Source organism: Lonchura striata, chromosome 1 (assembly GCF_046129695.1).
Source record: "Lonchura striata isolate bLonStr1 chromosome 1, bLonStr1.mat, whole genome shotgun sequence".
NCBI classification, from domain to species: domain Eukaryota; kingdom Metazoa; phylum Chordata; class Aves; order Passeriformes; family Estrildidae; genus Lonchura; species Lonchura striata.
This window is the reverse complement of record NC_134603.1, coordinates 54,881,921-54,904,810: the sequence shown is the minus strand read 5'-3', so window position 1 is coordinate 54,904,810 and position 22,890 is coordinate 54,881,921. Positions and strand designations below refer to the sequence as shown.

The window sequence follows — 22,890 nt, the reverse complement described above, 5'->3', positions numbered from 1 at the left end:
GAGTTTAATTTATAAGATAACTTTGCCAACAGATCTAACAATACAATAGATAACACTGATTTAAAATATTGGATATTTTTAGCTAAAAAACATTATTTTCCTTTTACTTTGTAAGTCGCAGAAAGCTTTGATTTTTACCACAGGCAGTAGAGATAGGTTCCACCACAGTTCCTTAACTTTTTTCAATTTCAACTGTGTTGCAACCCCTTTGATGCCAAAGGGAGTGAGATGTGTCACAATATTTTTCCTATCCGTCCTTCTTTATCCAACAACATATTTGTTTCTGCAAATGGATGAAACAAAGGGCCAGAGAGTGTCTATGGCCATCTCAGCTATCCTGGTTATCCACTGCAGACCCTGCTAAGCAGACATGGTACACATCCATTGCAGAGGAAGCTGAAGTGGCTCAAGACCACATGGGACAGACCAGGGGACAAAATTCTGCTGTGGATACACACGTCAAGGTCTCTTCTCTGCATGTGCATTGCCTGCAGCACAAAAGAAATTGCAGTTGCTGCTGCTAACAAGATGTAACTGCTAACAATGTTTGCAAAAGAACATTTCTCCCAGGCTTTTTATTAGGGACACAAACATAGCAAGGACGATGGTATTAAATTAGAATCTTTCAATCTTAGGCCACTGACCTAACTGTTAAAGCAAACTTCTTCTTAGAAAACATAATTAAGGAAAGAGGGATATTTAATTAACATAAAAATATAAGGAAAAAAAGAAAGTAAAACTTAAGTAACAGACTTTGTGTCTGCAAATACAGCATTGAAGTTAAAAATATGATACCTGAAGATTGCTAAGGCTATCTTGAGGGAGAACTCTAACACATGTACTCTGATACAATGTTAAATTTTTGGAGGGAAAACTCTTTTTTGCATTGGCATTCTATATATATTTTTTTTTTAATAACTAGGAAACAACTGCTGTTGCAACTTTAAAATTGTTCATTAAACATTAGAGGAAGCATAAGATGTCATTCAACATTTTACTTTTTACACATAATTTTGACACCTTGGAAGCCAGAAGACATCCTAGTAGTGTAAATTAAAAAATATAAGTAACAAAAGAATAAGAGAATTGTGTGACTGAATACTATTTTTAGTATTTAATGGGATTAAAATGTAACCAGATCTGCAAAATAAGCCTACAAATTTTTTCAGTATTTTACAGATCTTTTAGACAGTGTTAAATAAAATAGAAAATCCAAGTTCTTGAAGTTTTATTTTGCTTAAAAATTTTCTGTTTAAGACTGGGTTTACAAGCATATTAAGCAATAATAGACATTATTGTTATGTTAACAAATATTTTGTATGCTCTGTGCTCATTGTCATGCAGCATAAAGAAGGTTTGAGGCTTTTCATTGTTAGCATTTGGATGGTGTCATTAAAATGATAAGTTTTCTTTAACTACCAAGATTACAAAAATGAAAAGGAATTTAAAGAGACAATGCTTGTCAAATGGTAAATACACTGGGTTACACACTCCTTTCTCGAGAACCTTTTCAGAAAGGTGAACAGGATATCGAGGGTATGTAGAGAATATCAACCTCCTGTGATTCATAAGTTTAGGTGGGATAATGTAATCTGTCAAAACTGCTTAATAAAAAAAAAGCGAATCAAAAAGTGTTTTAATAAAGCTATATTTATTTAGCATCTCTTTAACAACTTAAAATTGTTAAATGAGATCTATACACCCCAGCAGAATTTATCAGGAAATGGAACAAAGATCTATACGTGAATTTGCTTTGAAAAGAGATTGTGGTTTCCTGGATGCAGTCGCAAGTGAACATAGCTCACTCCCTAGGACTCTGCCCACTCCATGGGTAAGACTAAACCAAAATTAAAACACATATGACTCCTTGTTAAATAAATCTGTGATTCATAATTCTGTGATTTCTGGAGATTTGATACACTCTGAAAATCTCAAGAAATCTGCCAACAAACATCGTTAATAAAAATCATAACACAGCTGCTTGTAAGAATTTATATAATGCAAAATACTCTAAATATTTTCTGCATCTTTTTTGGTCACTGAAAATAGCTATACAGCACACATGCTGTTACCCATGCTCTGAGTTACATGTTGGCATCAGCCCATATGTGCAAACTGGTGGAGAAGCTCCCTAGCGCCTTGATGCATTGTCAGGTATTTTTGAGTAGATGAAAACAAACAAAATTTAGGAGCAGCCCTAACTTTTCCTGCCCTTTTGACTTACCCATTTGAAGCAATATTAAATGTGATGGTTTTTTTCTCTACATGGAGTAGATTCCTTCTCTCATTCACACTTCAGGTGAAAAACACAAAAAAGAGGTCATTGTCCATGAGCCATTATAATATGTCACACTCAGAACATCCTTTCCAGGCACTTTAGCATCCCCATGGATCCTGCAGAAAAATTCAGGAATAGAAAACAGAGGAGGGAGTGTGCCAACATAATGTAAACTGTAAACCTTCCATCTTTGCTAACAAATTAGAGAACAGTGCTGCTTTCAATTGCTGCCCAGCTTAACTTGAAACAACTGATTTCTCACTCCTCTGTGAGATGCAGATAGTCGTTGGAGAACATTAAGGGCATTGCTGGTGCTGTTTTTATGTATCAGTGTGATGTATATTGACTAGGCCAAAATTTACTCTTAACAGTAATTCCCAGTAGTAGAAGAGCTAGAATGATTTATGTTACTTTATATCTCACGAGATACTCCTGGAAAATAAAAAGATGTTTCCAGACAAATTAAGACGACAACTAGTCTTACAGAACGAAAATGTGCTAAGTGTATTGGTTTTCCCCTAACATCAAATTTAACATATAAATTGAATTGGTTTCAAATGCCAGGTCATCAGATAGTTGGCATACATGGCTATTTTCATAAAAGACTGACCCAGAAAATGTATAAATATCATTTGGAAATGTCACATAGAGATAAACCATGATGATTGCTCGGCTTTTCATATGCACTCTTTCAGGGGCATGCAAAAGTTACAAAATTAGACCCATTTTCTGATCCCTCACTTGTAATTTTCTTTACTCGATTCTTTATCTCAACTATTTTGTTAAGTGATCATATTAAGGAAAATATTTTCCACTTAAAGATTGCAGAAAAACAGAGCTTAGACTTAAAGACTGTCACAGCATAAGGCCAATTTCACAGTGTGCAGAATAAATGGGCCCAAGTACCTGAACATTTTAATCAGAGCTATATGAAATTTTATGAGTGACATTACCACTCTAGCCTGAAGTCTGGGGCAGTGGCAGTGATGCTGCCCTCCAGGAAGAAATTCAGGCAAGTCAACAGAGCAGTCTCTGTGGGAGACAGAGGGGAGTGCCTCCTCCATGTAATTCTCTGAGCAGCCCCAGCCCCATCAATTACTGGTCCCATGGGGGATATCTGGCAGGGATTCCCCATTCCAACACTCAGCACTCTGCACCAGCCCATGACTGCAGTTGTGTCTGGGATTTTCAGAGCTTTTCTCCTCTGCTGGCGGCTCCTGCAGAGCAGCACCACAAACTGCTTACACCTGAGCCATCCTCAGGTGACAGTCCAAGACTGGATCTTGAAGGATCCTCATTTGATGGGCAGACCTAGTTCCACCACCACCATCTGAAAGACCCAGACATGTGTGCTCTTAGTAATGGAGCACTAACGAAAAAATATAAGATTCCATTACACTGAGTCCCTAAAGAGCAAACCTAAAATTAACTAACTTAAACCACCTCCAAATAATTAAGTATTAAAAAATAGTTATTTTCAGTGAATAATATTGCTTATTTCCCCTCAAAATGAAATTATTCTCTCAGAAGAGAAGAAAATTGAAAGCATGAACTTACTCCCAAATGTAGTGTCTACAAGTACAGTACAGTTGCATGCATGAAACTTTCAAAGAAACTCTGAAATAAAAATTTATATTCACATTTGCCACCTATATTGCACAAACTGCAAAAAATAAATAATTCAGAGATGTGAATTACTGTTAAGTTGTCATAAATCATGGATTTTTGCTTTTCCCTCTATTGGGTTTTTGTAGTGTAGTTTTCCTGTTTATTCCTTTTTTCTTTTTTTCTTTTTTTTCTGATAGATAACCTCTTCAGAATAATAGCTGATTTCCAAGTGGAGAAATACTGTTTAAGTCTGAGCTACTACAGTCTGATTCAGCCTATTTTGTTTCAAATGAAAACTAGACAGCACAGCAAAAACTGTTGCATCATAAAAATGATAGAGTGTATTCTTGAGTATTACTAATCATAAATGTCAAAGGGAGTAAAAAGCACACTATTTCAGTAGGATATCTGAAGATAAACTCTCTTGGAACTATTTCAGTGGCCTTCCACTGGCAGCAACTTCAGATTTCTAGAAATTCATAATTGTTGCCTGTAGGCTTTCTTTTTTTTATGTCTGGCTATGTTGGAGCAATGCTGACTGTAGCCAAACCAGGGAAATGAGGTGATCCTACAGAACATATTGTTAATAGAATAAATTAATTTAAGTGAAAGACTGCACTCATATTTACCTCTAGTGCATGAAAAATGAGATAATTTTAATGTATATTTGACAAAATCACTATAAAGTGAGGTAATAAAACTTCATTTTGTTTTGATGTTTTCTCATATCCAAAAGAGATATGCTTTTTTCTTTCTACTTGACATAGCGGTTAGGATTTATATGTTGGTATGATACCATTAATACTATGACATTATGATCATATTGATCATAAATCTTAGTAATCATATGGAAAAAAAACATTCTGGTGATCAGCTGCATTAAGCAGGGATTAAAATGTGTGAGAAAAAGTTTCCTGAAGTTTTTTGTTTATCTATTTTTAAATATACTGAAAAAAAAAAAAAAAAAAGAAATGCCAACTTCTTAGGATAACATTATTCCTTTTGCTCAATTTAGGAAAAAAATGGTCTAAAAAAAAAGGGCTAGAGGAACTTGTGACTTGCCTGTAGATGTCTTTAAGTAACTTATTACCTTAGGTTAATTGCCAAGATTCTCTCTGGACAGAATGATGGTGTTTTAGATTCAATATGCTGCTTACCTTTCTTACAATGCTGTTAAGCACAGATACTTTTCTCTTTCCATAGACTATTTAGGAAGACTTCATTGGACATTACTAAGTCTTTAACTTTCAGGTGTTTACATTAATAAATGCCATCTCAAGAAAACATGAGTCCCTCAGGCTCTGTATTATTAAAAGCAAAAATGTAATCTAGGCCATAAAGAGTAAACACTCGCATGAAAAAATTAGATAAATTCTTGGGTTATTACCAGGCCTATAATATCTATAAGTTCACTATAAAGACTGTAACATTTCATCTTGTAATCACTGTTTTTCAATAAAAGAACTTTATTTCATATTATGCTCCCTTCTTCTGGTGATAAAATTAATTTTATACCTCATTTAGCAGCTGTATTTAGCAGAAAATCATTGTAGCAGAAGAAATAATTTGTACAAACAATTCTAATAAAGGTAAAGTAATTAATTAAAAAGGTAACAAGGAAAGCTAGAAAGAGGAAAAAAAGGCAAAGCTAAACATTTTGGACAGTGTAGCTTTGGCCAAGGCTCTGCTAAATCTTGTTAAAATGACGGTGGGTACTGAGGAGAAGCATGGGATGTTTTTCACTCAGCAAAAACTGTGAATAAGTTTGATTTAACTGAGGCTGAGAGGCTGCAAATTGATTTCTTGATTCATTTAGGACACAGTCAGGGGCAGCATACAGAAAACCCCGGAGAGAAGAGGACAGCATTATTGTTTCCTTCCTTAATAGGTGTAAAAGGTTGGAACTCTGTCAAGTGGCAGCAAGTTCATCTCTGTAAAAGACACTGCGAGGTATTTGCCCATCAGACACATCGATTGCTTGATGCGAGCCTGAACCCTGGGTGACAGCCTCAGCAGCTGCCGGGGGCTCGCTGCCTCGCAGGGCTGGGGAAGGAGATATCCGGGGATAACCGGGGATGAGAGGGATGCTGAGCCAGCCCAGCCCTGATGCCAGTCAGGGCTCAGGCGCTCAGCCCACGGCTGCGCTGCTGACAAACCACGGGGGATGGTTTTATCAGCCACAGCCTTCTCCGGCTCGCCCGGCACTGCTTCATGAGCTTAAGAGTTAGATAAAGATTAGTTTGAAATCAATTCACAATTAATGAAAGCTCAGTTAAATTAAAAAAAAAAAAGATTAAATGTGTATGTTCGCACATCTCTCTCTCAAGAGAGGAAATTAATTTGAAGAAAACAAGTTTTGAAAATCTCAGGCACTAAACTACATGGTTTTCACATAGAAACCCCACTATTTTTATTTTTAAATACCAAGATATTTATAAAAAATGGTCATAAAATGCAATTGAAACTTTCTGTATTAAAAAACATTAATTCAAGTATCTGGCACTGAAGACAAAAAACCTTAAAGACGTTAAGAGAGCATACCTCAACAGTAATTTTTTTAGGTATTCAGTTCTACTTCACTAGGCAACTAGTTATTGATACATAATAATAGTTTACCACTATTTACCATTTAAAATAGTTACATATAAATGTGTAAAAGAAAAGTAAACTGATAGCATTTCCATTAAACCACGTACAAGCTGCTTAGTTTACAAAGATAAATTGGAGTTTGTTTTGGTTCTTTAAAGGCTACAACCTGTATGTACAGAAATAGTCCACCAGAGATCTTACTGGCATGTAAAAAAGCAATACCTCTAGTGTTGCAATCTATTTTTGACTTTGAACTTCTGAACTATTAAAAAAATTTAGACTATTTCTGTATAGATGTTTATATGTTCATGTGTTGTTTTCCAATAGTTATAATGTACTCTAACTCTACCATTTCTACATCTATGATAAAGAAAACAGCTTACAATTAGAGCAGGGAAGTTTTTGGCATGGGTTCAGATTACTTTGCCATTTTCTGATTCCAGTAAACACAACCCATAGAGCTCAATTTATTCCATTGAACTCAACCTAGTCAAAGATCAGGAAAATCAGGAAATATATTGGTTATCAGATGGATAAAGGACTTAAACTCCAAGTACTTTCTACTTTGTGTCAAATGTATTTCACTTAGGAAAATGTGCTAAAATAAAAAAAAATATGTTACCTTGAAATAACAATTTTCTTTCAGTTTTTTTGATCCCTCTGCTTCCTCAGCAGAAATAAATCCCATCATTTAGGTGATATTGTTCAGGCATTCTGAAGAGGAATGAGCATTTGGATTTATATGTAGTGATGCTGGAAGTAGTTCTAAAACCTTGTATTAAAGATGCTCACGAAACTCAACACTGTACAAGAAAAAGTCCTGGGACAAGAGATTAACCTTAGCCTTCAAAATAAACCATCTTTATGAAGGAGTTGAAGCCATAAAACATATAAGCATGATAGTCACTCTCCTACCTTATCAGACATTTTCTTCCTTCAAACCTTCTATGGTACAAGTAGTAAATAACCTGGCAAAAAAAAAAAAAAAAAAAAGCTTTTTGTTTTGTTTTGTTTTGTTTTGCTTTTTTTCCTTATAGTTTGTTCAACTCAAAACATACAATTTCTCCACTGAAAGAACAAGTGGGTTTGACAGAGGGAAGCAAAGGTATCTGAGGTAATGAGAGGGAAAAAGCAGACTACTGAAAACAGCTGTTAAACTGTAAGGTATGAACTGCAAATTATTCTTTAAGAAGATTGCAGAAGAGCATCGTGGTCCTCTGTTGGGATAAAAAGAGAGCTCTTAAAATTCATTTACCATTAACTACAATTCCCCTCTTGAATTCTCAATATAGAACAATGTTCTACTGAGAGCCAGTGGAAGTGCTCTTCAAGGTGAAGTGCTTTCATTACAGATGAATTATGTGCCCTGTATATTAAATCAGTAGCTGTTTCCACAAAGATTATAATTCCAAATAGACTGTTCTGCAAGAATCGTGAAAATAGATCATATTTTATTTTAAGTTTACCTTTTCACAAAGCCTATTGAGTCTCTACTTGATCCTAGCTGCAAATAGTTCAGCATCCAGCTTGATACCAATATTTGAAAAAAAATCAAGTGGTGTGAGCCATACAAAAAATGTCTACCCTCTTTTTTTTTTTTATATGAACTAACTGGATCTTTATGAGACAATTTTTTCTTTTCTCATTCTCTTCCACAGAGAAAAATAATCTATTGAAAATTTTAGATAATTTACTTAACTTTGAAATTTTCAACCTTGAAATAGCTCAGCGTTCAATCATTTTCTCAAGATAAAATGTTTTGTTCAAGCATATTTAAATTTTAAGCTGTAGTACTTCTGTATTTTCTTATTTTAAATATTGCTGTTTGTATTCTGTACAATTCATTGTCTATCAAGAGAAGGAAATAGCAAGACATCCCAAAAGACAAGTTCAGATGATCTAAAATCCTTTATCTATTCCCTGTCCTAGCTGGCATGTTGCCTCTTTACTCTTGGAGGTTGTATGTGAATGCTTCATACATTTGTCTCCTTTAGTTTTACCTAATCCTTCCTGACACCATTTCAGCAATGGGTAGAATCAACACACTAGATTTATTCATTACTCTGCAGAGTAGAGCTTATTTTAATGTTCTACTAAGAAAACTTGAAACCCTTGTATTTATTTTTTTGGAAAATGACACTTTCTACCCAGCGGGGATTTTTTGTTTTGTTTTCACATTGCTATGCTGGCTCTCTTAGCATGGATAATGGCCCTGGCCCCTTCCCAAAGAGGGGGATTTCTGTGCTGTGTTTAAGATTCCATAGCACTGTGCCAATATCCCGTCCCTGCTTCTGCTCCTTTGATACTGCACAGAGAAGGTGAAATAGTACAATAACATAATCAGCATTAGCAATGTATATTTGGAGTCATATTTCAGTTAGGGCCAAGGAGGTCACAAAAGTAATTTGAAGGAAAATGAGAGTGAAAATGTACAGAATTTACTTTCCTGGCTGACAGGAATTGGCAATAACAGCACAAATTCAAGACTAATATTTTTATTGCCCTTTTGTTTACATGTTTCCCTGTAGCAAAACCATGAGACCAGGGAGTAATCCCAGTTTATCTCTGCTTGAATTTTCAGTCAGTTGTCTAGATACTTTAATCTGATTTTTATTTAAACAAAGGCCTTGTGAAATTATGAAGCACTACCAAATGAAGTTTCAATGAAAATTATGTAAGCACATATCTGTATTTTGAAAATACCGTCCTTTTATTACACTGACATATATGATGGAAAGTGATGAATTAGACACTAGGTTCCTGAGTGGTCTTGTAATTCTGAGTGTCCAGAGGACAGATAATTTTGTTAAAATTAATGCTTACAGTGGAAGGCTTACTAGGCTATAGCACATAAAATGTGAAGTTCATATGCTCCGTAACAGAAAAAAAAATTTTTTTGAGAGAAAAAAATACCAAAAGCACATGGCCAAAGGAAACCCAAACTCATATATATATGTTAAATGTTCAGAATTAGAGGATATTTTCTGTAAGAGACCCCTAATAATTCAACAGTGTGTTGAATAGCAGTGGAGGTTGGAAAAGGGAGATGAAAGAAAACTTATCATTAAGGCAACTGCCTATGGCATCTCACAATTCATGAGAACTTCCTGAACAAAAATCACAAAAAAAACAAAGCCTCCTGTTATAATATGGAGAAACAAAGAAATTTATGATAGTGGCATGTCTAGCTGCTCCCTGTTTTCTTTGATTGCAGGTAACAGTCTTTTTATTTGTCTGAATAGTTTTTCATGCCATGTTGCATTTCATGTCATTTATCTACAGTTTACAAGTCTTGAGCAAAAAACTGTGAAAGGACCCAAGACACTGGAATGTTAGGAGATAGCTGGAATGACAAAAAAATGTAAATACAAGGATAAAATATGATTGTATGATTAGCTCCCATCCCAGAAGAAATACAAATGTCAATCTGCTCTTCAAATTAAATGTGCATGGTAGATTTTCAGGCTCAATATCTTATTGAAATCTGGAATATAAATTAAAATACCAGAAAAGAATAAATAAAGCAACATAAAATGAAATAAAGCTGTAGTAGTAATTCCCCCATGAGCTGTTTTTTTTTTTTTTTCACTTACAAGATTAAAATAAATAACTCATTAATTCAGGAACCTCATGAAAAAGACCTACAGAATTCATTACGCAAGGGAATTAAATTATATAGAATTTTTTTTAAGACTCTTGAAGTTATTGGTAGACTCAATGATTAAAATATCTCTACACATTTATTAGTGCAATGGTCCCAAAGAATGTTTATTATATTTATATTTACCAATGCTATTTAGGAAATTTGCATTGCAGCAGGCCTGGTTTATGATTTCACTCTACCCAGTCACTAAATATGGCATAAAGAAGAAGGTGTAGGGAAGGAGGGCAAAATTAAACAGACAGAAAAAAAAGAAATCTGTTATTGTTCTGTTAGTGGGTGATCTCAAATCAATTTTAGGTAAAAGATTTTCAGTTTGTGATCAGGAAGCTGAGAAGCAAGAAATTGTCTGGAGTAAGCAAATATATAGTTTCTTTCATTATTTTTTTCCACATCCATCTTGACACAACCCAGCCCAATTGTTGATTATTCCATACTCTTAATCCAAAATGATGTAGTGCCCCTCAGTAAAACTTGCTGCCCATGACAAAATTATGTGATTCATAACACATCTTTCAACAGACTTCTTCAGTTTTGCTGTACCACATTTTGTTACCTCAGCACTGTTACTGCAAATTACATTTGTGAACCGTAAATAACAATTGATGCCAGTCCCATTGTTTTCACTAGATTGAAAAATTCCAACTGTGCCATCATCTTTTTCTGTTAAATCTACATGGCCTTTATGAACCTTAACTGCTCAGTTAGAGGGATTTTTTTCAAAATAAATTCTTAATACGCTAATAGCATAACTCATAGCCTCTCTTAACATGGAAAAAACTACTTTCACCACATCCAGGTTCCTCTTCCTTTTCATGCCACTTGGCTTTTTGATTGGCTTAATAGCCCACACACAAATAGTTTTGATACAGCATGGGGCAATCAAAGCTCATTTTTCACTAACTAAGGAACTGACACTTATTTATTAAATATAGAATCCATTGACTTTTTAGACCTAAATAATTTAAGCCCATTACTACCTGCAGGATATGAGTTCTGTCTTATATAAACTAGGGAATTATGTCTTTTTCCATTGAGTTACTATGGCAACTTCATGGACTTCCCAGTTTCTGTTGGCTTGCAATGAATTAAAGTCAGAAACACAGACAGACTCCTGAAAGAAGGAAAATTATGTAGATGAAGTTGCTTTTAAATAGTGAGCTATCCATAAAAACTATTACAGTAATTTCTTTTATAAGAACTTATTTTGGGGGCAAATTATGATTTAGTGAATCACTATATCTCTGAAAGTTCATGCATCTTCATACATTTATATGCATTGAAGTTATCTAATTGGCTTCACAGGAACCAAATAAAGCTCCATAGCCTGATGAAGGTAAGGAAAACTCTACAAAGCAGGAATGTTGATGCCCATGTCCAGGGCCAAGAAGTGGTTTTCAAGAGGCTTGAAAAGTATCCACTCATTAATGAACCCTGAAGCACTATTTCTTCAATACTTATTTCCATGCATCTCTGTGAAGGGATTAACTTTAAAAGAAGTACCTAAAGCCTTGCACATCTCTTTTAAGAAATACATGTGTGCATTGATGAAGAGGTGTCATATCTCCTGTCTTGAGATTTTATTAAAACATTATTTCCCAGAGGAAATTCCCCCATGTGTCTTACAAACCTAGTAATTAAAGCAGTGAGAGATACAAATTCCAATCCATGCTTTTCCTTTCTGCTCTTCTCCATGAGTTGCTGTTTTAATTTACAGAGTCATATAAAAGTTACCAATAAAAAGTGGTAACTGTCTGGCAGAAATAGTCCTCGTCATATTTTGCCAAATTAGAACCATAAGTCTCTAATTTTTATAGGCAAGTTTGCAAGGTGAATAATTGATTTTTATACAGTCTCTTCTACTTAAGAAAATCAATAGAGATAATGATATTAAATTAGTTGTATAAAGTCAATTTTACTCTTAATATATTTTTAAATTTCATTTAGTTTGGTATTGGTAGGTTTCCCAGGTTTTTTTTTTTTTTGTTTTCAGTTTTTTGAGTTTTTTTAATGTTTACATTGCTACCTTAAAAAAAAAAAAATCTACATTTTTACTCTGTTTCTTTATCCAGAATTTTTTCTCAGGAAATTAATATTTCACCTTTACTCATTCTTATCCTGAAGCTGTTAGCTTTCTTTAACATGCATAATTATTGAACAAATTGGCTATTTGCAACTTAATTAAACTCCCATACCTTCTGCCTTCTACATGTCAATACAGCATTTCATGGCTCTTTGAAATCTTCTCAGATTATCTTTTCCACAATCCCTGCTCCTTTCTTTACTGCACAACTTCTTGAAGTAAAATGTCTTGGGCCACTTCATTATCAAGATCTGATAACAATAATTTCTATAGTTTTCTTAATCCTTTCTCTTACCTCCTTTGTTTTGGAGACACTAGTTGACCACACAGTGCACCTCACTGATGTCACAACACCAGCTCCAGCCTTTATTGGTTTTTTGAAACAACTGAGAGTATTTCATACATAACAGAGTGCTCTGCTGGTTTCTCCCAGACACGTCTTTCTTTCACTGAATTTCAACAACTAATAAATATATCAGATGACCAGACAAAAAAAATATCCCATAATATTTCTGAATAACTTCAGTTGAGCTATGCTGGACATATCTACAGATTTCAGCTTAGTATGGTTTTTAGAACTGCAGAGAAAACTGGAACATGCAAAGGACTTGTCTGGTCTTTTCCAAAGCCCTGCTCAACAGATCTGTGTACTGACCAGGAGGGAAATTGTCCTCTCAGTGTCTCCTGTGGACTGAAAATCCCCCAGCTCAGTGCACTTGGTGTCCCTTTCTGATGCAGGTCTTAGTCCATGTATGGCTCCTGTCTTGCCTAATCACTGTGTGAGAATGAGGTCTTGCATTTCAAACATCTCATTCTTCCAGTATCTCACTTCTTGTCAATTACCATTCACCGTGATTCCTACTCTATTAAAGTCATCCTAGACAGGAATTACTTTCCTTCTGTTTCTAGCTGTCTCCTCTACTTGCTTCTTGGCTTAAGAAGCTTCTTAAATTGAAAGAAAAAGTAGGTGATGAAATGTAAAAATGTTGAGTCCGATTGTGCACTTCAATACTCTGATAATACATAAAGTTCATAGGCTACCTTCTCAGTTGGCAATACAAAAGCTAAGGCTACAAAGTATGTAAGAGCTCTTGAAATTGGCAAAATTACCCTCTGAATGACACACAGGGACTTTGGTTCAACAATATAATTTTTTATAATAGGCTTCTATGAAGTAATATATCAAAAGAAATCTGCATGGAGAGGTCTGTTTGAGAGATAACATGGAGCAGAGAAGCAACAGAGGGTCACACAGGTAACAAGTGGAAAATGGCACACAAAGATTATAAAGAGAAAAAAGGATGCAATAAATTGTTATTGCAGATGACCTACAGCAGCAGGGACAGAAGTGATAGGTGAATAGGTAATTCATTAATCTGAGGTGCAAACAGGAAATGTTTTTAAATTAAGAAAGGAAAACAATTGGGGTGGAACATTCAGTGCCTCAGCTTAGTGAGAAAGGAGTCAACAATGTAGCCTAGAAAGAAGAAGAATTATGTTTTAGTAAGGTAAAAAGTGGTTGTAAAAGGAAAGAAATTAATGAAAAGTTTAAAAAAAAAGAACCAAAAAAAAAAAAAAAAAAAAGGAGAAATAAAAAACAATATTTTTTCCAGAATCAAGGAGATCTCAGTGTCAGGCTTTCTTCTATCAAGAACACTAGCCCAGAACCTAAGTAATCTTGACAACTAACGATAACAATTAACTGAATTAACATCATCTGAGTTTTGAGGTTTATTCTGAAGTCTTCAGCCATCGGGAATTTTTAATCCAATTTGCCATGGCTATAACAATTTTTTTTTTTTTTTGTCTTTACCCCTCTGAAACAAGTAAAAACTTGAAGAATGACCAGAATATAAAGATCTGTGATAAAAGTGTGTTGAAAAGACAGCATATGTGGGTGTTCAAGGCACAAAATAATAGCAGAAATGTTTCAACAGCTTTCTTACATTGATACCTTACAGAACTCACCCAAAAACAGAGTGAAACCTGAACAATGACTTTTCAAAAGGCAAATTTCAACACATAGACTAGTGATGTTTATTAGTTCCTTATTAGTGGATTTTCAGCCAAAAGGAATTAATAATTAATAATAATATCCAAAGATATCATATTTTGATTCATTTTAAGGACTATTTTGCCCCCTTTTTATAGGAAGAGTTGCATGAGTAGCAAGGTAATAAAAGAAATTCTGGGGGTAAGCATGCAAGTAACGGATAAAAATTATGCTGAGATATCACAAGGCAACTTGACTATGGAGAGTGAAATCCCAGGGAACTTAAATGTTATTTTTTGATTAACCTGGTAGTATATCTTGATGCTATGTCAGAAATATCTAAATTCACATATATCCTTTAAGAATAGCTTTTAATACCAGAATTTTTAGAGCATGTAATATCAATAGCTTGAAACTTCCTTCCATTTTCACAATTTTCTATATTTATGACTCTCATAAAGTATTATTTAATTTTTTAAAAAAGCAGTTTGCAAATCTGATGGGCTTTGTTGGACTCTCTCTGAAAATTTTTATTCCACACTTTGAAACATAACAGAAAAGAAAATAAATCCTTTTTAAAATATTTTTCTATGAAACTTATTGTACACCTTTTTTGTTGCCTGGATGACATACTGCCCTGTTCCTATAATGTTCTGACTAACTCAGAGCTGTAAAATGCTTACAACATTTAATTGAATGAAATAAGGACTTCATTGAATTAAAATCTTTTTGATATATTAGAGGTTATAAAAGGATATCAGCCTTCAATGCAATTGAAAGAGTGAAGAGAAAGATTGAAGAAAATATACATTCTTGGTAGTAAAGTAGAACAGTGAAATATTGAAATCAGATGTAAGGGAGAGACAAGCCTCAGATCATTGAGATCTAAACAAAACAGAAATGGAGGATCTCCCTTATCTTTCACTGCAGGAGATAAGGGAAGATTCATCAACAGAGCACTATATTAAGAGAATAAAAAGACAAGGAAATATATTCTATTTTTAGGAATTTTTTCAGTTAGATATTTTTTATCTCTCTTACTCACAATTCTGAAAAATATGCATACCTTTCAATGTGTTGTCTCTTTCAAAAACCAGGCAAATTCTATCCTTTCCTATCTCATGCAACTACAGACTCTCTGAGGAAGGTGCATTCTTTCAGCATTTTTCCAGCTGACTTCCACAGTGGTGGTGGATGGACCTTTTCTGTCCATGAATTTAAATTGCACCTTTAAATTTAGTAGCTGGATTACATATCTGAGCAGAATTTCTAGCTTATAATGAACACTCTACATGTCATTAAAAGTAATTGTTCTTGCCTCTATTTACCTTATATGTTTTATTAATAAACAGAGAACAAATTAAGTTAACAAAAACTGTTTAAATTTTTTCCCCTTTCTTTATTTTTCTTTTATCTTTTTTTAAAGTAAATATATGGTTTCCTAAACTGCTTGAAAGGAACTGCTGTCTGCAATATTTATTTCCTTTATGTACGCATCCTGATAGATTTCCTCAAATATAAGTATTCTGGTTTTACATTGGCATATACTGGATGATTTTATTTCAGGGTGTTTCTGATTTGTCTCATCTTATGTGGAAAACTAACTCTAAAACCAAACCCAGAAGTTAAGTCAAATTCTAGTAAAAAGCATTCTCTTAAATTAAATATCAAAGCTTCTTTTTATCTCATATTTAGTGAAATAAAATCTCCAAAACCATGGAAAAGGTGAGTTCACTGCATTATTAGCTTAAATGTATGCAAAGAATAATTATGAATTAAAGAGATTAAAAGAACCTAAATCCTACAGAGAGTTTTGGAGCATTTAGTGAAGTGCCATCCTGAAAATCATTTGGCAAACAGATTCAAGTGGGAATCACAGAATGAGGTCCTTTACATCATTATTCTGACAAGTGGTTCTTCAGTACTGAGTGGTATCCTGCAGAGCCAAAAATGTTCCAGTAGGATTTGCCCAGTGAATCAAACATCTTGTAATTGGATTTGCTACTTGCCTACAATAAAAGACAAATGCCAGAAGGCAAGAATTTCTGTTTTTACTGTGTACACGTGCTAGTCTTTTTAAAGCAGCAAAATATTTATGCTAAAATACATGGGATTAATAGTAATATTCTATAGTGCAGACTATTTTAGAAATAAATAATTGTCCTAGTTAAGGAAAGCTACCATTAAAACTAAATGCTTGCTTATTTTTAGTGTAGACAGTGCGGTATACCACAACCACATGTACTGGCATAACTGGATCTTTTAACCTCTCAGCATCTATTTATCAAATCAAATTTATATGATGAAGCTATTGAATTAATACAGAGAATGAACATAATTTTTCATAAAGTTAAGTTCTAAGGTAAGCTTTTCAATTTTTCTTTAGCTACGAAGCATCTGGACTGAAGTAGCATTTAGCTGTATAGCAGAAAGTCCCTGAAAAAGAACAAAATGTAACACCAATTTACCGATGTTTAGAAAAGAGACACAGGTATTCCTCCTGCTTCTATTTTCTTCCCCACAAAGAAATTGAAGTAGGAATATCTCTGTGTCTTGTCTATGGAATTATTAATCAAATAACTTCATACCTCAGTTAATAACGTGGAAAAGCCATGCTTTCAGTAGAACACAAGGTGCCACATCAACCAGGAAGCAATTTCAAAGGTTTAATTGCATCTGTTGTGTGTCAGTTTGATGTTCCTGATGATACCTGCTGGTTCCTTTGCGGGATGTCAGTAGACTCCAAATAATTACTTGATTACTTTCTGATGTTGCACATTTAATTTTAATATTATCTTAAAAACAGTAAAACAAACACTGACAGAGGAAGTTTACAGAAACATTGGCTTGTCTCTGGCTCAGTCCCTATGCAGTGTCTGCCTTCATCAGCACTTTAAGAGTTCACCTTTGCAGAGCAAAAGCTGTCTGACAGAGACCTGCCCAACAGAAACTTATCCTTACACACACGCATTCTATTTTGCTGGTGGGAATGGTGTGGGTGACTTTCTTTGTCCCTAGAGATTTTTAGGTGGGTTGAGTCATCTTTTCCAGGTTCTTTCTAAAGGATCTCAAAAAAATTGCAATGACAAGACTTGGGTCTCCTGCCTTCTGAAATGTTTGAGGCTGTGCTTCCAGCTCTATGTTATATGAATGATAACAGAGAATAAAATAATGATTTTGTGTTTTCATAATCATGTGTTTCAGAGATTCATGAGAACCTTTGTTCACAGGATCACAGCAATGAGTGGAAGTAAGCCTCTAAGCCAAACACAATAATGTTGCACCACACACAGAAATATTGATCTGGTGCCAGCTACATATATCTTCAGCAAACTTACAGGTTAGCAATCAATTAATTGGTTCTAAAAATACTGGTGGGTCAGAGTTGAAAAATGCAAGAGACTGGTTACATCATCATGTATGCTCATGGTCATTAGGAAATAGGTACTGCAAAGCTAGTTTTATATGCCAAAGTTAAAATGGAATAAAATACTACCAATAGTCACCAACTTGAATTAGAGTTGTTTCTCAACATTGGTTTACTCATGTCTATTGGTGATTAATATAAAGAGTTTTCCACTAAGAAAATGAGAGCCACCAATGATACTGAAGAATGACATTGTAGAACATAGAGTGTGCCACCACACCCTCTGTATATTTCTCTTTGACTTGTGAGCTTAACAAGTAACAGATCTACCTCTCATTTTGTTACTCACTGCAGAAATCTCATCCTTCACCTCAGCCCCCCTTCCCCTCATTTTGAACAAATCTGCTACATTTGCCTAGAGTTGTCATAAGTTTTTAATGGAAGACATAGGATATTGAGAAATAGATACACTGAAAAAGTTGTTTTGAATATTTAGTAGAGACAGAAATTTATCTACTGTTTGTCATGCTTTGAAGGCTCAGAGTTTTGTCATCCAAAATGGCATTTGGGCTTTTTGTACAGTGGAACAGATATTGTAGTAAAATATGGGGGATGTGTTAATATACTCTGTTAATATATATAAAACACTAAGAATGACATGATTTCTAGTGAGTCTGTTCTACACTGATTAAAATATATAGCCTTAAAGGCACTAATCAAGTAAAAAATTCCTTTCTCTAAGCTATTTTGTTCATGTATATCTGACAGATAATTACACTACTAATTCTATATAATAGTTTGAAGGCCTTCCTTAAAGACACAATGGTATATTTTCAAAATCAAGAAAATAATGTGCCAATTAGAATAAAGTGAAATTTAAATATATTCATAATATCTAAGTAATTGCTCTCCATGTAAGTGAAGTTCTGGGTGACTGGTGGAGACACATGCAGCCATACTGTGTTAATATGCACTACTAGTCAACATAATTTGGTCAAATGTCATGTCAAGATGTGCATTAAAGAAAATACCTCTCAACTTAAGTAGTAGCTTTTTTAAAGCAGCTAGTTTTGCAGTAGACTAAAAATATTTTTTTTATATCTCTAATTAATTGACTGAAGAGAATATTGCATTTAGATGTTAAGTTCTGATAAGCACAATATAATTAAATTCAGAATACTTGTTAGATAAAGCAGTCCAAATTTATTTTAAGAAAAAAAATATGTGAAAGACAAGAAGGTCAAAATATATGAAATTGAAATATTTAGACTCAATGAAAGTAACAGCTAAACTAGACAACTATAAAGAAAAGCATTCCGGCAGATAAATATAAGTTGAGAGGCTTGTGGAAAAGGTGCCTTAAGCTACAGCAGGACTGGCATCAGTTTTACCCAGTCACAAAAATCAATTAATCACTTAGTCACTCACAAAATATGTGTGTACGGTAAATGGTAAGTGTGACTGTATTTAGTAAAAATTAAGTTCAAATTGCAAAATAAAATTCTTGTAAATTTTAGTACTTTCTCTTCACTGCTGCTTTATTATTTGCTTAGCTAAACATTACTGTCACAATAGTGACTTCCAGCGTAATTAGTTATGGAGTTAGGTGTACCACATTTATTCCTAAGGAGTTTAATATGCCTTATTCTAATGTCTCCAAATAAAATAGTTGAAATAAGAGAAGCATTGAAAACTTACTTTAAAAAACATCTTGGTACTGATTGCAAAAGACCACATCACAGATTAGATACATGAAAAAGATAAAGCAGAGGTTTAACAAACCAAACCTGTAAAAATTATTATTCTACTCTATCTGAAATTCAACAATGGTAAGAAGTAGCAAGAATAGAATTAAGCCCAGTACTTTACACGTGCCAGAATATTTTATAATTGTTATGTAGAGATTATAAACCCAAAAAACAAAAAAGCGAACCCGCAAAATATATGCATTAATTAAAATAGTCAAGATATATATGTTATGTATTACTGATTCTCTGAGAATTGCAGAAGTAATATAGTCTATGTATCAAAGACATATTGTGCAAGACCTAAACTAGTCAATGAAAATAAATCCATATCTAGTGTTTTCTGGAAAGAATATAGAGCACTTATGATACACTAGGATCATCAGTATTCAACCACATTAAATGCAATTGGGATGAATAGCCAGTAGACATAGAACAAATGGACAAGTCTGTAGGGAAGAAATATGAAGTTTTTTATTCCTTTAAGCTTTTTATAACATGGTAATCTGTAGGGGTTAGTTGCACATTCCCTTTCTTCTTTATCCTATTAAGTGAAAATTAAAGATAGCAACATACAAGGGAAACAAATTTCACTACCATCATAATAAAACCAAGGCATAAAGCAGAACACGCAACTGAAACAACATCATGTTAAGGCTGTTCTTGAGATAAGAAATGTTTCAGAAGCTGCATATTAATGAATTAGATTGGCTTACATGTATTAGTCCTCTTGTTTGTTTGACGCTATTAAATCAAGCAAAGACAGCACCAAATTTCACAAAAGGAATGTATTATGTATTTCAGTCTGAGTTTTTAACATTTTTTTGGCTGACTACATTCAAGGACAGAGAGATTTGTTCTTCTCAGGAGTCAGTTTCAAAATTGTAGCACCAAACATGTATAGGAGATGGTCCTAATGGTCTCTACTTAAGAATATCTATCACATCCCTTGTTACCCTATTTCAGTGTTTTGCTACCTCCCAACTAAAAGGCTTTACTTATATAAAATTATGGGATGTTTGCTACAAAAGTAAGCTGGTTGTTCCTTATTCTTCAACTTAGAGAACTGGAACAGAATTTTTCACCACCTGCACTCTAACCTGCTCTTTGGATTTTTTTTTTAATGCTTTAGAAAGATGTTAGTCTCCAGCTTTAGTCTTTTATTTTGTCCACCAACAAACATATAACTTCACTGTATCCCAGAAGTAGTCTTTTATAGACATCTGCTTCTTCCTATTGTTTTTCTTGCAATGCTAGGCAGTAGCATGTATTATTTTATAATGTAATTACACAATAACAATTTAAAAGAAAAATTGAAACAAAGGGAACTCAGAACCAAGTCAAACTACTGGCACACCTAAAATAACATCCAGTTTCAAATGGAGACAGGATGTCACTGGTTGAAGATTCCAAAATAAACTTTCAAAAGGACTCATCAACTTTGTTCCAAGAATGTAAATCTGTTTCTAGTCTACAGGGAATTTGTGGTTTTCCTTGGGTATGAAAGGAAGATGTTGGTATATAAACTTTAAAAGCTGCAGCCCACATATTACAACTGCAATAGATATTCTCATTATTCTGTTATTATCAGACTTTATTATTGCAACTCACTGCATGTGAGAAAAACTGGAAACATACTTCCAAAAGGACAGGAGCAGAACAATGGTTTCCATTCCTTTCTTCCTCTTGGGAAATTTTTAGTGATAGATCATTTGCTCAACTCTGAAAATATATTTGCCTTTTTTTTTTTTTCAATGAGAAACTATTCTATTAAAAAATTATCTATTAGTGCATACAATAAAAGCTTAGTGCTTTAACTAATCCTCCCTTCTGCTGCATACTATAATTATAACACAGAGTACAAGGGCATTATATTTACAAAGACGATAGCAAATGAGTGTAAAACAACAGACAACTGATGGATAGGGAAAGACAGGAAAATAAAAGGGAATAATGAGGCAATACTAGACAAAGTGATAGGCAGCAGTCTCAGCACAGAATCATCTTAAACAGTGTGAGCCTTTTTATATTTATTTTTTCTTTTAAGTAGGTAATACTGAAGTTTAGATTTTTTTAAAGAAAAGACAGAAAATGATGAAAGAATAAGAAACTACTTTCTGGAAATTTTATTAAACTGACTTCTGAGACTGAGCTACAATCAGTGGAAGAGAAAGAAAGTGATTTTTTCACAAGGACTAAAATTGGACTATAAAAAATGGCAATACACGCTGGCCAGAAGCTGGAGGCAGTGTCTCAATGCCAAATGGGTAGGAAGATATCAGAAGCAAATAGGCTTTGAAAGGTCCTGAAAGTAAAGGCAAATTTAGAATGTTTGCTATAGCAGAGGAGAGAAAATCAGACACTCATATAGATCTCAATTCCATTAAATAACTTTGTTTTTAAAGGAATTTGCCTACCATATGAATTTTCAGGTTAGTCTTCTTATATACTAACAGTGTGTGCAGTCTATGAGAATCTAAAAATATTTACTTGTTCCAATTCATCCAAGATGTGATGTTTAATTCCATGTAACACAGGATCATAACATAAATGAGTAAAAAGGAGACACCAAAATGCTCCAAAACATTAATTGCATGCTTTATGCTGTTCATAGGCAACTGCTGAGTACACTGCAAGAAGATGGCCAACAGCAGACCAGCATAGGCATATTCTGCACCCTCATTATGTTGTTGTCAATATAGTGTCTTCAGACAAATTTGATAATGACTGTTTTTATGACATTCACTCTGCATGAAGTACTGCCCCACAACCCTGAGATATTTTGTTGAATAATGTGGAAAATGCCAGAAAAAGCATCTAAAACAACAAAAAAATTCCTAGCCAGAAGTAGTTGCTATTGCCGAGACTGAACACCTCTCTTCAGATATAAACAGTGATTGAAATACATTTTTCTGTGGTTCCTCAAAAAGGTCTCCTTGACTGTTCAGCTTTTGTTGTTTGAGTAGTCTGTCCTTCGCAATGTGCTGAAATGAAATGAATGCTCCTTTTCAAGGTTACTTTGTGTGCAGATTCTGCTCAGCACTGAGTACATCCATAGCATAGAGACTGTCCAAGGTCTTTAGGCATTCTAAACCTCACTTAACCTTATTTCAGAGCCACATTGGGTTTTTATGGACTTTATTCCATGTCACAAATATTATTCTTGCTGCCATGGGAAAATAAGTTTTCTACAGGAAACTGCAAAAGGAGGGTACCCAAGTCACATTCTTTCTATTCAAATCTTGTCTTACTCTGTTGCAGCTTCACAGTCAAAAACCATAAAATGTGAAGAAATTGGAATGTACACTTTAGTCTAAGTGCTTCTATTTGACTTTTAAAACTCCTCTCTCTTATCCATCGCTGCAGATTACATTTTAACAAACTGTTGTCCAACATCATATAAAGTTGCTGTAAGGAAAGAAATAGTTTTCTGTATTATCTATCTGGGTTTTTTTTAGCAATTACGGCATTTCCCTTTGGATTAGTATGGGTATTTAAATCATTAATACTTCATGAATTTAAAATACATAGACTCATATTTTATCCTGAACAGCTAAAAGCCATGG

At 34.0% G+C, this 22,890-nt stretch overlaps 1 protein-coding gene across 4 annotated transcripts in view; it reads left to right on the top strand.

Annotated features, from left to right (window-relative positions):
• CDH19 (cadherin 19) overlaps positions 1-22,890 on the top strand; it is a 112,072-nt gene that overhangs the window by 48,852 nt on the left and 40,330 nt on the right. The window contains exon 2 of one of the 4 annotated variants that reach the window (XM_077784511.1): positions 17,417-17,552. The exons of the other annotated variants lie outside the window; for them this stretch is intronic. The gene's annotated coding sequence lies outside the window, so the exon portion shown is untranslated. The remainder of the gene's footprint in view (positions 1-17,416; positions 17,553-22,890) is intronic. 4 annotated transcript variants of the gene reach the window in all.